We start from the raw sequence: 15658 nt of genomic DNA, 5'->3' as shown, positions 1-15658 counted from the left end.
AAGACTTCATTGCTAATTTTTTAATGTTCTACTATTTGTGTTAATGCATTATTTGTTTTAATATTTATATTCTAATATTCTGACTACTTGATGTTTTGATTTCTCTCAGAATATTTTTCCTTATTGAAAGCCAATGAAAATGTTGTGTAAACGGTGCTATTTCTCATCTGTCAGAAGCAGCTCTAAATTTGAACCTCTCCACAGTTTTTATTTAAGGTTCAACACCACCTCTTAAGAAATCAGCGATGGTATTTTACACCGTGACACAAATCTCCCATCTGACATTTTGTGCAGAAAGCTATATACTTATCTCTCACCTGTAGCTTGGGAAGCATAACAGATGGTTTTTACTTATTATAGTGATTCTTCAACTGAAATTACCAGCATGTATGGATATGGACGTTATATGGAACTAATGTATATAAAACATACTAATATGTATTATAACTAATATTTACATATGATGGAGTCCCTGCATCAGCTGCAGCGCTGAACTGCAAGTTCCTAGATATTTTATCTATAATGAGCACTTTCAGCAATCAGAAGGGTTTTAAAGTTTCAAGCTAGGTTCTGTTACTAACTAGAATTAAACACATTTGTACACTGAGAAAATTCAGAATGGGGCAGACCGCGTATTATATCTATGTGTGTATAGATAGTAGATACGTATTTTTATATATATATATATATATATATATATATATATACACATATAATGCTTTTTTATTATATGAAATGTATGAAGATGCAATTTAAATAAACCTCCCCCTGCCCATTGTTTGCCTGCAGGCAGGTGCTTGCTTTCAGCTTTACACTTAATCCAGCAACTGTTCAGTGGCTTCCTGCATCTCAGCAAACACTTTGGGGTCCCTTTCAGCTCTGGGTAGTTTCTTTCTGCTCATACCTCCACAGCCCGGTGGTGTATCCCTGTGTCTGTAGTCTCCTGGTGCCTTTAGGCTGTGGATTCTTTGCTTTTTATGCTCTTCTCAGTCTGTCCCAAACATGCCCTATGGCTCCTGGGGAGGGGACAACAGCTCTGCCTTCTCTGCAGGTTTCTCCATGCTGCTCTGGGCATATATTTTTAATTCTTATTCTAGCTCTAGGTACTACAAAATAACATTTTATTTTTCTTAATGACCCCTTTAATTTATTCAAACCAATAGCTGTGGCTTTACTCTTCCTTTATCAATAATGTGGTGAAGAATCTGTGCTTTTACGTCCCACTGAGGTTTAGCTGAGACGAGCATTACATCAAAATGTGCCTTCTGAGAAAATGCAACCTGCAGCCATGTGGTCTTTGCGCTTAAATCAAAGCCGGGCACTTACTTGGGGAATGACCATGACCCAGGGTTAACCCTGCGTGGGGTGTAGGAGCACGTACGATTTCCTGACAGAAGGAAGAATGGGAACGGAGCGGCAGATAAACAGCTTTTCTAACCTTTCCCCTCTGAGCTCAAGACAGCACTTTATTTCTGAGGAAGTGAAAGTATCTTTAATAGCTCATTGCTTTGACCTCTGACATTCACATGCCGGAACTCTTAAATCAGGAGCTTTTTACATGCTCCAGACTTCTGATAGGGATTTTTGCACATTTGTCATCCTTAATAACTGCACATCCTTATTGAGCTGTTACTATGTAGTTATATTAAATTTTCACTTTATATGTAGGTGTTCTTGCAGGTATATATCCAGTACTAGAAAAAAAGCTATTTTTTATAATTAAAGATGACTGCAGATGTAAATTTATTGCTTACTACCTGGATTTTGTCATATTACTCATGTTAACGGACTACACAGTTCTCACTGTGTACTTTAATGATTTCTTCTCAAAATTCATGTCATTTTCCCATCCATAATACCTAAGGCTAAACCTTAGAAATTACTTTTATGCTGCAATAAGCCTGGCATATTGCATACATCTTCATAGTAAACATTTGTAAGAAGAGCTTGTACTTGTTGATTAAGTCCAGGTTTGAGCTTCTGAATTAAAAAATAAGTTGCAAGCATGATTGCATCTGATTGGTTGACTTCTGGTATCTCGCAGGTTTGTAGTTCCAGCTTCCTATTTTCAAAGTTGATCTGAACTCTATTAAATCAAGGTCTGGTTTGGACAGATTTTATCCGGTCACTGCTTTAAACCACTATTATACTTCATGAAGTCTGGCTGTTAGAGCAGATGACTGCACTAACAAGTCAGATTCTTGAAAAGCAGACTTTAAGTGCACATCATGTTTTATGATTGATTTTTTTGTGTTTTGAATAATATGTACACTGCTTTATATTAAGTTAAATTCTGCTAAAAGTAAATACCGATGAGTAGAAGGAAATGAGCATGTCCAGGGTATGAATCATGTCATCCTAAAATTAGTTTCCGAGTTAGATGAGATTAATCTATTGAGGAATTTATTTCCTCAGCTGACTAATAAATGGATCCTTTGGTGACTTGCTGGAGTTTGAATATCTAGGAGATAGGAATAAAAGCTGAGGGATAAATTCCAGCTAATTTGTGTCAGAATGCTAGAATGAGTTTTGCATTTTTTCCATATATTGTAATTATAATAAATGTTTTGTTATTTACATATCAATACAAAACAAACAAAAAAATAGAATGAGAAAGTTCTGTACATTTTTTGTTCAAGAATAATATATTTGAAGAGCACAGTGAGAATTCAAATTTTAATTTGAAATCAAATTCACTGTTGATTGATAGTATTTGTGTAGTAACCAATCTGTATCTGTTTATAGATGCCTCAGTGTTACCCCTAAAACTGTATTTATGTGTGCTCAGACTAGAGGTTCCAATCAAGGCTATATTGCTCTTTATGGTTAAGCAGAAGTAGTTGGTATCTGTTAAAAGGAAAATTGTGCCTATATAAAAGATCCATCAGGGAATGCAAAAAGATGTTAATCAGAAGGGGACAAACCTTTAAATTAATTACCATCTAGAGTAGAATTAGACCTCTTTTAGTTCATTCTTTTATCATATCCAATACAATTTGCATGTGCAGTAAGAAGATTTTGAAGCATTAACTTTTATAATAATCTGTTAATAACTATTAAGACCCTTAGAAAGGGAACTCAGATTTTGCTTTAGGACAAATCAATATTATTCAGCACTTTGTCAAGAAATAGAGACTGTAATTAAGAGAAATGGAATAGGAATTTTTCTTGGTAATTACCATTGAGTGTTTTGACATCAAAATAACTGAAGTCTTGCACATACATGGATGTAAAAGAATCTGGAAATTGTTTTGTGTAATATATAAGAAAGAGGGAAAGTCTCTCCTCACCTTGGCCATCTCCATCTAGAATTTCTGTCATGCTGAGCTGGATCATACTAAAATGCAGTATTACTAGACTGATATTAAAAGCTAAAGATCTCTAAGTATCTTCTCTTGATAGGGCCATAGCTCCATGTTCAAGCTTCAGATGTTGTCTTCAGAGGCTAATAGACAATAAGATCATGTTGTACTAAAACCAAAACGTCTGTTAAGGAGTTACCTTCCTTGTGCTGGGAATGTTTCGACTGGCCATTTATTGTCAGAATGAACTACCAGCAGTTTATTCTCTAGGCATGCTGAATATGGTAGTAGTAGTACAGACACCTGCGTTCACAGAATTTAATTCAATTTAGCACTAGATCAGAACTTCAGTCTTTTAAGTTCCTGAAATATCAAATGGGTTCTGGGAAGAGGTTAGATTTGTTTTTATAAAGTAAAATACGTTTTAGCAGTAGCTCAGAGTTCATCAAGGGAATATGAAAAATTACACATTTGCACACCAAAAATATAGATGTGCTTATAAACAGCAGAGACCAAAAGTCCCTCCATACCGGCAAGTACCCTTATCTGTCCATGCAAGACTGGCTGCTGAGAGGGAAGGCCACAGCACATGCCTTGGACTGCATCCTTTAAATGTTTGATCTGTTAAAATTCTTTCTAAAGTGTGGTAAGTCATTGCAGAGACTGTCATGAATGATAGAATTCATGTTAATTGAGCTGTGGTTTACTCCCTGTCAGCTAATGTGTGTCTGCTAGAAGATGGACTCTGATCTCTTCAATTGATGTCAAATGATTTGAGTCAAACCCACTCGATTGGCTTTTTTAGAATGCGGTAGTGTCAATTTAAAGGAACCCAGTTGCCCCAAATTATACTGTACATGATATCTGTTGGGATTTTTTTGATCATTTACTTTTGTCTTCTTATGGAAGAATTTAATTTCATACAACTTGTGCTGCTACCTAATACTTATTAATATTCCGGTCTTGCTTCCATTGTAGGAGCATGATTTGGGTCTTGTGTTACATATATGCATGCATGAACTCTTTGCATATACACATAGATACTTTAAATTTTTCTGGTTTATTACTATTGGAAATTAATTATCTCTTACTCAGATAATATAATTGATTCAGCATCAGTCCTTTGGTCTCAACGGAAGCAAGAACACAGGTCAGCAGGTGATGGAATATGTAGATTATTTTTAAGTTGTGGCAATAATTCATAGTTAGAACACTTAGAGTGAGATGCAGAGATTCAGCAGTATGTGTAGTCCTGAGTAAATCGGTAGTAAATCCATCTTGTGGAATAGATTGCTTTATATAGTGGGGACTTATAAAGATTGGGTAGTCATTTGCCACAACTAAGAAAAGGAATGGTGAAAATACAGAGACAAGCATAAGGATAGATTTACTGATACGAAATGCTAAGTACTTAATCATGATCACTGTGAATTTTATATTTTCGAAGGGCTGTATATTTTCTGGATGAATGTGGTGTGCTTTCTTCACGTCCCAGCTTAATTGCTGCAGCTGTTAACCATTTTATTACAGTTTAAAATGAAAGGAGAAGGAGGAAGGAAAACTCATCTTTACTTGCCCATCCATAGGAAATGACAGTGACAATAGGAGAGGGGTTAGGAAAAAATGCGGATTTAAACAGAAACAGGGATAGAGCTTTCTTGGTTGTTTACAGCCTGCTTTTTTAAAAAACAAAATCACACCTGTTACTCATTCACAAACTGGAGTAGTCATTTTAATGTATGTGACCGCTGTGCTGTTCTGAAATCATACAGTTCGAGGTTTGTTTACTGCATTTTCGAACTGTTAGACTTGTAACCTTTCTATACGTAATTGTAGAATTTCTGACAGTCCTTTTAGAAGAGAAAGAATTGAAACTAGCTTGTTCATTAACAGAAATTGCCCACTGATAAAAACAAACAGTGTGAAGCACTGTTCAGTCTTGATCCCAAAGTTATATGCAACTGTCATTAATGCCACCCTAGTAACGGGAAAAGTCCTTGTTTTATGAGTCTGTTTTAAAACAGTAATAAAGTTTCCTGTGCGGGACATTAATTAGAGGGGTTATCAAAATAAGACAAACTAATATAATTTGTGATTGTACAAAATAAAGGAAGTTGAGGGTACCATAGGGACCTAATGAATCACAGGATGGAAACAATCTTCTGGCTAACTAAACATTCAGACTTTGTACTAAGTCATAGGGTGTATATACAACTCAGCAAACCGGAACACGCTGTGTGTTTACATGAATGGGATAAAGGAGTTCACAAAAACCATCTGGGAAAAATCCTTTGACTATTGATTCTGTTCCTACCGTAGAGTAAATTAAACAACACACATACATTTACAGCAAACACGTGGCACACCTGCCCTGGAAGAAATCAAACTGGAAAATTGTCTGTAATGTAAAAAAATTCCATGGGTACCAGCAGTGTGTATTTGTTAGCATTTCCCATGTGTGATGGAAAAGAAGAAAAAGGACTTTATCTCCAGCAAGCGGTTGTTAATTGTTCCTGGTGTACTTACATCACTTAAATGTGGTCAGATTATGTTACTGCACTGGTAGGAGTAAGTTTTTTTCCTTTATTTCCTTTTACCTTTTTTAAAAATGGAAATAGTATCTTTGACATTAATTTTTGCTATTGCTCTTCTCAAAGTTGATTTTGGATTATTTGTATTGTTTAATTTTTTGAAAGTGGCACTCTAAAAGGAAGGGCTGCTTTTTTTCAAAAAAAAAAAAAGTTTAATTTACAGAATAGTATAGGTTTTGTCATTACGAGTAATTTTTTTTTTTCTATGCAGTGAAAAAATTTGAATAGACTCAACCCATTCATCGCCATTCTGTGGAGATCAAATGCTATTACTCCTGTTCAGAGCTCAGTGGCTGTGCCTGTCATTTGCGGGTGGAGATGATGCTGGTTTAGAAAGGACCATGCCAAGACACAAAACAATGTTTTCTCAACTTCTTGTTAAAAAAAAATTGTGGGTTTTTTTTTTCTTTTCTAGTATTTCTTGACTGGCAAATACTTTAGATCACTTGAGCAAATGGACAGCATTTTGTCTTTAATATATTAGAGTATTATAAAATGTCTTTTAAGGACATGTTTGTGGAAAATTTAAATTTGAAACAATGGAGTCTTTTGTCTGACTTGTGATGAAGTTTCACCTTTTCTCTGTTAATTTATATGAAAAGTGATGCCCTGAGCTTTCTAATCTAATATTAGCTGGTACTTGTTCACTGTATTCAGATGTATTTATTCTAAAGCACAGAATCTACTCAGGAGACAGTTCAGGAGTCATAAATAGGGATTCTCTCTGTGCTTTCTCTTAAGATGAGAGACTTGATAACTTGATAGGATGTTTTCTTTCCCATGGATCTGTCTGAAGAATCAACACATGCTATGAGAGAGAGCTGCTGCTTTTTGCCTGGTCATGCAGAGATGCTGCTCAGCATCCAGGGGTGATGGACTTCACTGATCAACAAAGTGGAAAGACTAAGATTCTGTTAAAAAAAACCAAACCAAACCAAAACAAAACCAAAAACAAACAACCAAACCAAAACCAGAAAGAAATGAATAATTATGCCCACGTAATTGTAGCGACATGTTCAATAGTGAAGAAAAAAATGCAAGCCGTTGACTAGATTGAATGGAAAAAGCAATTTGATCAATGGTTAAAGATTGTCTTGTAGTGCATATAAAATATAAAGAATTAAGGTAGTGCAGGCAGTTATAATCACAGTATTTCCTGATTTTCTGTATCAGTCTTTGGGCCTTTAATAGCAATGACATGGATTTATGTGTGTTGAACATGCATGCGTGTATACGTGTCTATATGTACAGGTCTATTTTTTTCTACCTTTAACACATCAGATTCCTGTTTAGGCTGTTGAACAAGAGGACTTAAGTACATACGAAATCTCACCTATGAGGTCTTTGGAATCTATGGCATTCTTAAATATATATTTACTCAATTACCTTGGCTTCCCGGGCTTTTCTGATAAGCTGATCCCAGCCTGAGTTTTCAAAATACAAATACATCCTTTATTTAATTTATATATATATACTGTTAGGAGTATAGCATACATTAATACTTATTGAAATCTGGGACAAGCTGTGCCGAGTTGAGACATTCAGTGTGCAGATGCACTGTGTCCAGGGTGTGTTGGCTGCTTATACTGATGTTACTTATTATTTCGCTGGAGCTCTGTGAAATTCAAGATGATTAGCTCTTTGGAAAAGAAAAAGTGAAAAAGATAAGAAGTTGAAGAGTAATTAGGTTTTTATAGCACAATATAATGCACTCTGGTAAATCAATATTTTGTCAACAGTTTTACTCTCTAGTCTCCTTTATTGAAAGTGTTTATGACTGAACAGGCTTTTGCCAAGTGTATTTTTGATGTAGTCTAAAAAAAGTCTCAAATCATTTAGCTGGTCTGAAAAGGAGCAGTCCTTCAGTGTGTGAAAAATCATAATTACATCCCAAGCTTCAGAAGTCAAATGGGACATCGATATTCAGAGTTTCATTCCGTAACTTGTTTTTATGATGTAAGGTGATTATTATATGAGCACGTGTGTCCATATCTGCGTGCAAAGGCCCATCTTGTCTAGTAGTCTGATTCTGACAGCAATTAGTAAACTAAATGAAAAGAATCTAAAATTTATCAGTAGTGTGCAACGCAGATATTTGATTAGGAAGATGGGCCTCAAGTTAACATTCAAGAGTGTCTATGTATCTTTGAAATCAGCTCCAGAATCCAATAAACAATGGAGTTTTAATTATTATTTTTATCATCTGAGTTGCTTTGTTGTTGCAATAGTTATCCAGATACATTAACTGTTAGTGCCTGATGGAGGGTAACATTCCTTCTGCTTTTCCTCTGAGATCCTGAACAGATTCACCTGAAGAAACATAAACGCAAACAAACATATTTTTCTGTACCTGAGCTAATGATGCCAGATCATCTTTTGTGTCAGGGGAGATAAATGAGCGCTTCTAGGATGTGACTCTTCATGTCCTAAAATAGTTACTTAACATTCTGGCCATCCATTTAAAATCTGAACTTCAGTGAAGTGAGACACATGTGAAGTGAGTCACCTCTATGACTTTCAGCACTAGATGTATTTTTTTATTATTTAGTTTTTCATTGATTCTGTCAAACAAAACTATAAACTTCAAGTTGTGAAAGACACAAACTGATTTATGGATATCTGTGGTGGGAAAAAAAAAAAAAAAAAAAGAGAGTAGTGTAAAATTCTGGATGGTCTTTAAGAGTAACTCATAAACCTTAAAGGTCATCTCTGAGTGTTTAACAGAGCAAATTCATTGTAGTTTTAAAATCACTTTATCTGATTTCAAGCAAACCTGATAGTTTCAGAATAACTTTTTGGGGGAAGATTGACTTGTTAACAGCATTATGCAGTTACAAGGAAATGTGGTCACAGCTGGTTCTGGTTTCTTAGCTAATCCACCTGATTGGAAACAACAGGTTTTTGATATTTTTCCATTTCTTACACTGACACCTAGTGTTCAGAGGTCTTGAGTTTCTAATACTGCACTTTGTTATTAACTGTCAATACTGAAGTTCTTCACCTTTGTCAATGTCTTCCATTTCTGTTCTTTTGCAAAAGAAAACAATAGCTGAAGGCAAAGGTGTTACCATCATTCAAAAGAATTTTACTTTGGAAACACAATTAGTACACTGCTGCTGGAAAGTTTGGAAAAGGCTATTTTACTTCTTGAAACACTGCAAAATTTGTTTTCTTAAAATGTAAGTGCTTTAGTTTTGGAAAATACAACTCTTTTGTGTCTCTAAGTGTCACTGGCCAACAAAACCCAGTGATAACAGCAGAAACCCTTAGATCAGTATTTGTTTAATTGGGGGAGATGTCAACGCTTTTTATTTCTGTTTTATCTTCAAGCCACGAGTTCTACCTGATAGGAGTGTTGATGGCAGCAGAGTCCTTGAGTGGACAGAAAATAACTTAGACAAAAAAACTGTGGACAGAAAATAACTTAGACAAAAAAACTAACACAAAAACAGTCTTTTATCTGAGACTTGCAAGTAAATACAGCAATCCAAGTATGAACTGTAACTCATTCCTGACAAAGATGATGACTGACAGTAAAATTAACTCTCTAACTCTCATACCTGTGATTTTGCTGTATGCTAACTGAATATCATTTATTATTGAAGATCATATATTAAGAATTTTGTGTGGCTGTACCTAAAAGTATCAATGAATTTCTCTGTTTTAGTGACAGGTTCCATAGAAAAGTGAAAAATATTCAGGCAGAGAAAGTGCATATTAAACTTATCCTTGAGTCTTACCATTCTTCCCTTTTTCTTTTCATTATTTTTCCTCTAGGTGCAACAAAAAGCTGCCTTTCTGCACCAAGTCAGATGTGTTTTAAGTTTCCTGTACACTTATTAGCTTGCCTTCTCAGAAAGAGACGGCAGTGATGATTCACTGAATACTCACCTAGGTGATCGACTCCTCCTGAGGAGTGGTTCTTACACAATTTTCAAACAAGTGAGAATGTGACAACAAAAATATTCTCTTCCCGTAAACTTTGGTAAACTGTATTAGCCAGATGTCAAATACTACTACTTTAGTCTGAAGCTTTCCCTCCAGAGATGTCTTTTTCCTTCCAGACCTATCGCCTGCACAATCTGCTGATAGGATAATTGGTGATTAAAAGAGCACTGTGACTGGTCCAAGGCTTCTTTGCATGATGTGATGGAGTTAGTGTCTTGGTCAGAGGAGTGCTTAAGTGAAATAAATTTGAGAAAACATGTCAGGAGCTACCAATTGATAAAGAGATGATGCTCTCAAAAAAGTATATGCGTAACAGTCAATCTGATTCAGCTGAATTATTTTCAACACAGCTGTTAGGTACAGTGGACTCCATGCAGTAGTTATATCTGTGATTTACATAAGTATTCCCAAACTCAGATAGCTCTGTTTTCATACACTCTTCCTTTAAATTACAATATATAATTACCAACTTCTCGAACTTGCCTGTTTTCTTATATCTTGGGTAAAGGCATCGTACTTCTCAGTGTGCATATGGCATATCAGTTACTATATTATGTTATTGCCTATCAGTAGTTTATATTCCTGCAAACCAGTCACATGTGCTTATTGGGGACAACATAGAGAAATGTTACTTACAGCATGTCATTTATCTGATGACTTTCAGGCATTTATTTTCAGGATGAGGTGAATTTGGACTCATAATGATGATTTCTGTCTAGTGACTATAAATGATGCCTTGGATGACCGGCTCGGATCTATGTTTAGTCAGAAAACTCCCACCCCAGAGATAATTCACCCATGACAAAAGCCTCGAAGCAATCAAAAAAAAAAAAAAAAAAGGTGGATAATTGGAACTTCTGATGTCAAAAGGAGATGATAACAGTATCAAAAGCTGCGGAAAATTCAGAGAAAATAAAGACATACTGGAGGCCCAGATTTCTGGCCAGGAAAAGGCACATAGTGTCCCATATATGAACAGTTTTAAGGGAGGGGATTTATGAAAAGTCAGGTTGGAGCTGATCCAAGACAGAGTTAGAAGAAGGGAAGTCTGTGCATTAGCTGGAAACTGCATGTTCTATGTTTTTTACAGATGAAGAGAGAGAAAGAAATGGGAAAAGATTTGAAGAGACAGGCTGAATTGAGATATGGTTTCTTTAAAGGAGAGTATAAACTGAGGACATCTGTACATGGTGAGCAGAAGTACCAGAGACCAAAGAAAAATTGAAAACTAAGTAGGGAGGATATGATGCATCTACTGAGGTGGGTCAGAGTTGGGAAAAAGACCAGAGATTTATGACAGGAGAAGGTGTTCAGGAACAAAAACTAAGTGCAACTTTGTGGGAATGCATGTATTCTCTCTTATAGTAGAAGGAATCCAGGTTGTGAATAAGGAAGAGGAAGCCTGAGATTCAGCAGAGATGTTTAAAGAAGTGGAATAAAGAAAGGTGAAAGCAAACTTGTAGTGAAAGAAGTTTGGAATAGGATCCCATGACCCTCTCTCAAAATGTTCAATAGCAAGAGAATAATTGAAATAAGAGGCAAAGGGGTTTGATGGAGAAACTGTGGCTGGTGCATTGGAGCTTGCAGAAGGTCTGGTCTGGAGAATGAGTTCGGGAAGTAGCTTTACAGAACATTAAGTGCTGATGACAGGGAAGCCATCAAGAAGTGGCAAATGGAGTGAGAGCCAGCAGATGTGTTGTTCCCAAATTGAATCTCAGATGAGGCCACAGAAAGTAGGTGGATAATGATGAAACAGGTGGAACATGGCCATTGGTGTCACCATGAAGGAGAGCACAGGACTAAGAAAGGGAGAGACAGGTTCTGCATTTCAGTGAAGAATTCATGGTAAAATTGAAAGTCTTGTGACAAGTGCTTCTTCTGTGGATGTCACCATACACGTGGAAGTCTGAATGCAGGCATCTTTGCACTGTCACATACATGCAAGCATATATGAATATAGATGGAGATTAATGAGCACTTGTAGTGATACACAGCCTGATGCTAGTATGTCAGCTTCGGTATACTCACACGATACTGTTCCTAGCAACCATTCTCACAGTACTTGGTAACTCCATTTTTCACAGTCTCTAATTCATGAATATGTTTTTACATTGTTTGCCATTTTCATCTTACTTTGTGCCATTGTCATTCAAAATTAGGGAAAAAAATTGGAACACTTTACTGATGAGAAATTAAAGTACAAAGAAGACAAAGTGGATTTTTCCATGTCGTGAGGCAAATGAATGGTGGAGCTGAAAAAAGTCAACTAGTTGTAGTTGAGAGGGAAGCTGTGCAAAGCAATTTTATATTGATGGTCTATGTCTCAGCCAATTGGATTTTTATTTGACAATCCAAAGGTGTAATAACTTTTATTGTAAGAGGAAGAAATATACATCAAGGCTAATAAATAATAGAGGACCTACTAGGGATATGCATTTATGCATATCCTGTTCCTATGTATATACAAGCTTAATTGTGTCTCTTTTAATTTTGCTATTTGATTCAATGGGATTGTCAGGTAATCGTCCTATTGCAAGAACAGAAGAGGATAAAATTTCAAATAACTTTGTTAATCTCTTCTGGCTGTTAAAAGAAAAGATTTATTGGTATCAAATTTTATTGCATTCTTAGAATTTAGGGATGGATTGGCTGCTAGTTTAGCTTACTTGTCTCTTCCAGTTAGAAACCCAAACACAACAGAAGAAAGACATCACATTGAAGCTGACATGCAACAAGTGAGTGAAAGTTCACTTGGCTTTTTCGCTCCGCACCAGGTGCAAAAGTTGGCTAAAAGTGCTGTGGCAGGCAGTTATTTTAAAGCAGTTTCTGGTTTAGTGTTTTATCAAGCCCAGGAGTAAAATATTCTGCAACTACTGCAGTTTCACAAAGCTGCTTTTTAAGGTAGAACTCTGAATTGTTTAACTAATTAAAATGGCCCAGTACAAACATTAATCATACCATAACACTTAATGAGAGGGTTTGTGGGATTTATGGAGGGCTGTATATGATATTTTAAAAGTGTGTATCATTTCTTTGTTTAATGCACAATATGCTTGCATTCTGCAAGGTGCTTGAAATCTTGAGGAGTATTTGTGATTTTTCTACATCCCCTCTTACAGATGCTGGAGGACGTGTATTAATTTCTAGGGAAAGAGGACTCTAACAGTGTCGTAATTAGTGACTTAACTTAATCTGATAGGTTTTTTTCTCGAATAGCTGCTCTGTTACAGCTTTATAGTATGCTTTAAAATAATAGTTCTCTAAACTGCAGCTTTCTCAAAGTGGGAAGGTGGTGGCTCGATGATGACATAAGCTCTAGAAGTGTAGAGTTCAAGTGGTTTGCATGTGGGATTGCCAAATAACACGGTTTTGGTTTGTTTTCATTTTATTACACTGATTCTTCTCCCCAGATGTCTTGGATTTCTGTGGTACCCCCTTTCACCTTTCGTTCTTGCTCCTTGTAACTAACAATTTTTATTAGTCATCCCACTAATACTTAGAAATTTTAGTTAGCACCTGTTGTCTTCAAAGCACTTTGCAATAATAACTAGTTAATCCTTGCACTAGTCCTGAATTTCACTGTCGTTCCTATTCACACGTGAAAAGTGGGCTCGATGACTTGCCTAAAATTGTGTAATGGTTTTGACACCTGCATGAGGACTGAGTCTGCCTGTTCTGTGTTTTCACTCCTCAGGCTGATCCTCAGCCTCTCTACTCGCTGAGTTTGTGGCATGCCAGTTATAAATTGAGCATTTCCTTTTGGTTAATGACACATTTTTACCCTGATTGCTCTGGAATTTCAATCCTGAACCTTGTAGAACTATGCTGGAAGGAGCCTCAAGAGGTCATCTGAGCCATATCTCTGATCCTGAACTAATTTTGGCCTTTGTTCAGGAAAGCTCTTAAATATATTTACATATCAATGGATATGCATGTGCGTGTATGCACATATATGCATATATATACAATTATTTATTGAATCAAGTCCCATTTTTTTTAAGAATTATGGATAACTGCCTAATCAAAGTTTGATGTAAGCTACCAACAATTGCTGTGAAATACTTGTGCAGAATATCATTATTGATACTGCTGTGGGAAGTACTAGTACTGCAAAGAAATTTGGACTGTAAAAGGTAATGCTAGTGTTGTGACTTCTGGAAGTATTGCTTCCTGGGTTTGCTTTTTTTTTTTTTTTTTTTTTTTTTCTATTCACTACCTCAAGTAAGGTAGTGATTTTGCTTCTATAATAAACCCTTGGCTAGTTTGACTGTTCTTGGCCTGTCCATCTGAAAGCTACAACTTTATGGAAACAGAATGAAATAAAGTGTTCTCTAATATGTCACAAATCATAGTTAAAACTGGAAATCCAGTCTGACACTGTGGTCTTGATTTGTATGATTTGCCTACCCTTTTTTGTTTCTGCAGAGCAGTATACGTATTTGAAGGCTGGAGTTTCAGCCAGGATTTTCAGTCTTAACTGTGAATTTCCTTCCTTTAACAGGTTTAAAGCAAGCCTTTCAGATTGCTTCAGTATAGCTTTTAGGACTTGAATTTCCTTTGTGTTCGTTTTGGTCCTTTTCCAATATTTATCCATGCATTTGAAACTCCTTCAAATCTCTGTGCATGGGAACAGTTACAATAGGAGATGGTGGCATTTCTATTAGAGTTGATTCAAATGATGCCTGATTTTGAACTCAAACACTGCAAGCCTAAAATTCAGGCTCTTGCTCAAGCATTACAGGGTTCATGTCCTGCTCAGAGGTCTCTGTAATTACTGTGTCTGGCTGGAAAACAAGAATTCCATTTCCTGAAAAATTTAGAGGTTTTGGCATTTGCTTTACTTTTTCATCAGAACAAAACTAAAAGCTTTTTTTTAAAAAAAAAATGTAAAAATCTACTGAGATGAAGAGGAATCTTTTCTAGCTGGTAGTCCAGTAGGTAGGACAACCACACTGGAGAGGAAAGACCAATGTTCAAGTCTCTGCTTGCTTGAAGAACATAAACTTGAAACCGAGTGTCCCATATACTGAGTGAGTGCCATAATATAAGGCTGTTGAATACATCTTTTGATGTCATTATTTCTCGCTATGATCTTGACCTGTGAAAGGCTGCTCATTACTTGCATACAAAATTGTTTGCAAGGAATATGATTTTTCCAGTGGAAAAATATTTCATTTCAACGTACTGACCAGTTTTCTTTATTAAATTGTTCATATATTTTTCACATGTGCATTTAATCTAGAATAATATTTAGTAGTAATTATTTGTAGTTCAAAAATTCAACTTAATTTTTATAAATCTTTTGCCTCAGCTGTAGCTGCAGGGTCTCATAAAAGCTTGACTGCTTCGTGTTTATTAATTTTTAATGGTAATTAATTCATATTAGTGGTGAACATTATTTACAAAAAGTTATTTTAAACCTTCTGCAGGTTTAAATCTTTTATATTATTATAATACAATGCCAAATGCATCATAGTGTTCTCTGAAGAAATTATGATTCAACGTTAGCTATGTCATTTTTTTCATTAGCATATTCAATCCTCTGATATTGCTTATAGATAAAGAAGAATGTTTCCTTCTTTAAGGAGAGCATTTTTCCCCACTCCATTTATTCTCCATAGTTTCATATTATGACAGTTTTTGAAAAGGTCATTATAGAGAGAGCTTAATCTGAGCAATTCCTATCTGAGGGGAACAATGAATGTTCTTTTTTTTCAAAAAAAAAAAAAAAATCAGTGGACATGTTGCATCAGTACTACATGTTTACATATTTGAAGTTTCTCATAATTCTCCACTATATTCTGTTGTCATGGATTG

General features: G+C 35.7%; 1 protein-coding gene across 10 annotated transcripts in view; it reads left to right on the top strand.

Annotated features, from left to right (window-relative positions):
* The window catches only part of SUPT3H (SPT3 homolog, SAGA and STAGA complex component), a 276805-nt gene that overhangs the window by 138428 nt on the left and 122719 nt on the right, over positions 1-15658 (top strand). The gene's annotated exons all lie outside the window — the stretch shown is intronic.

This window comes from Athene cunicularia (genome assembly GCF_003259725.1).
Source record: "Athene cunicularia isolate RWA chromosome 3 unlocalized genomic scaffold, athCun1 chr3_part1, whole genome shotgun sequence".
Lineage (NCBI taxonomy): Eukaryota > Metazoa > Chordata > Aves > Strigiformes > Strigidae > Athene > Athene cunicularia.
Note: the sequence above shows the minus strand (reverse complement) of the source record. Positions and strands in the feature narration are given on the sequence as shown.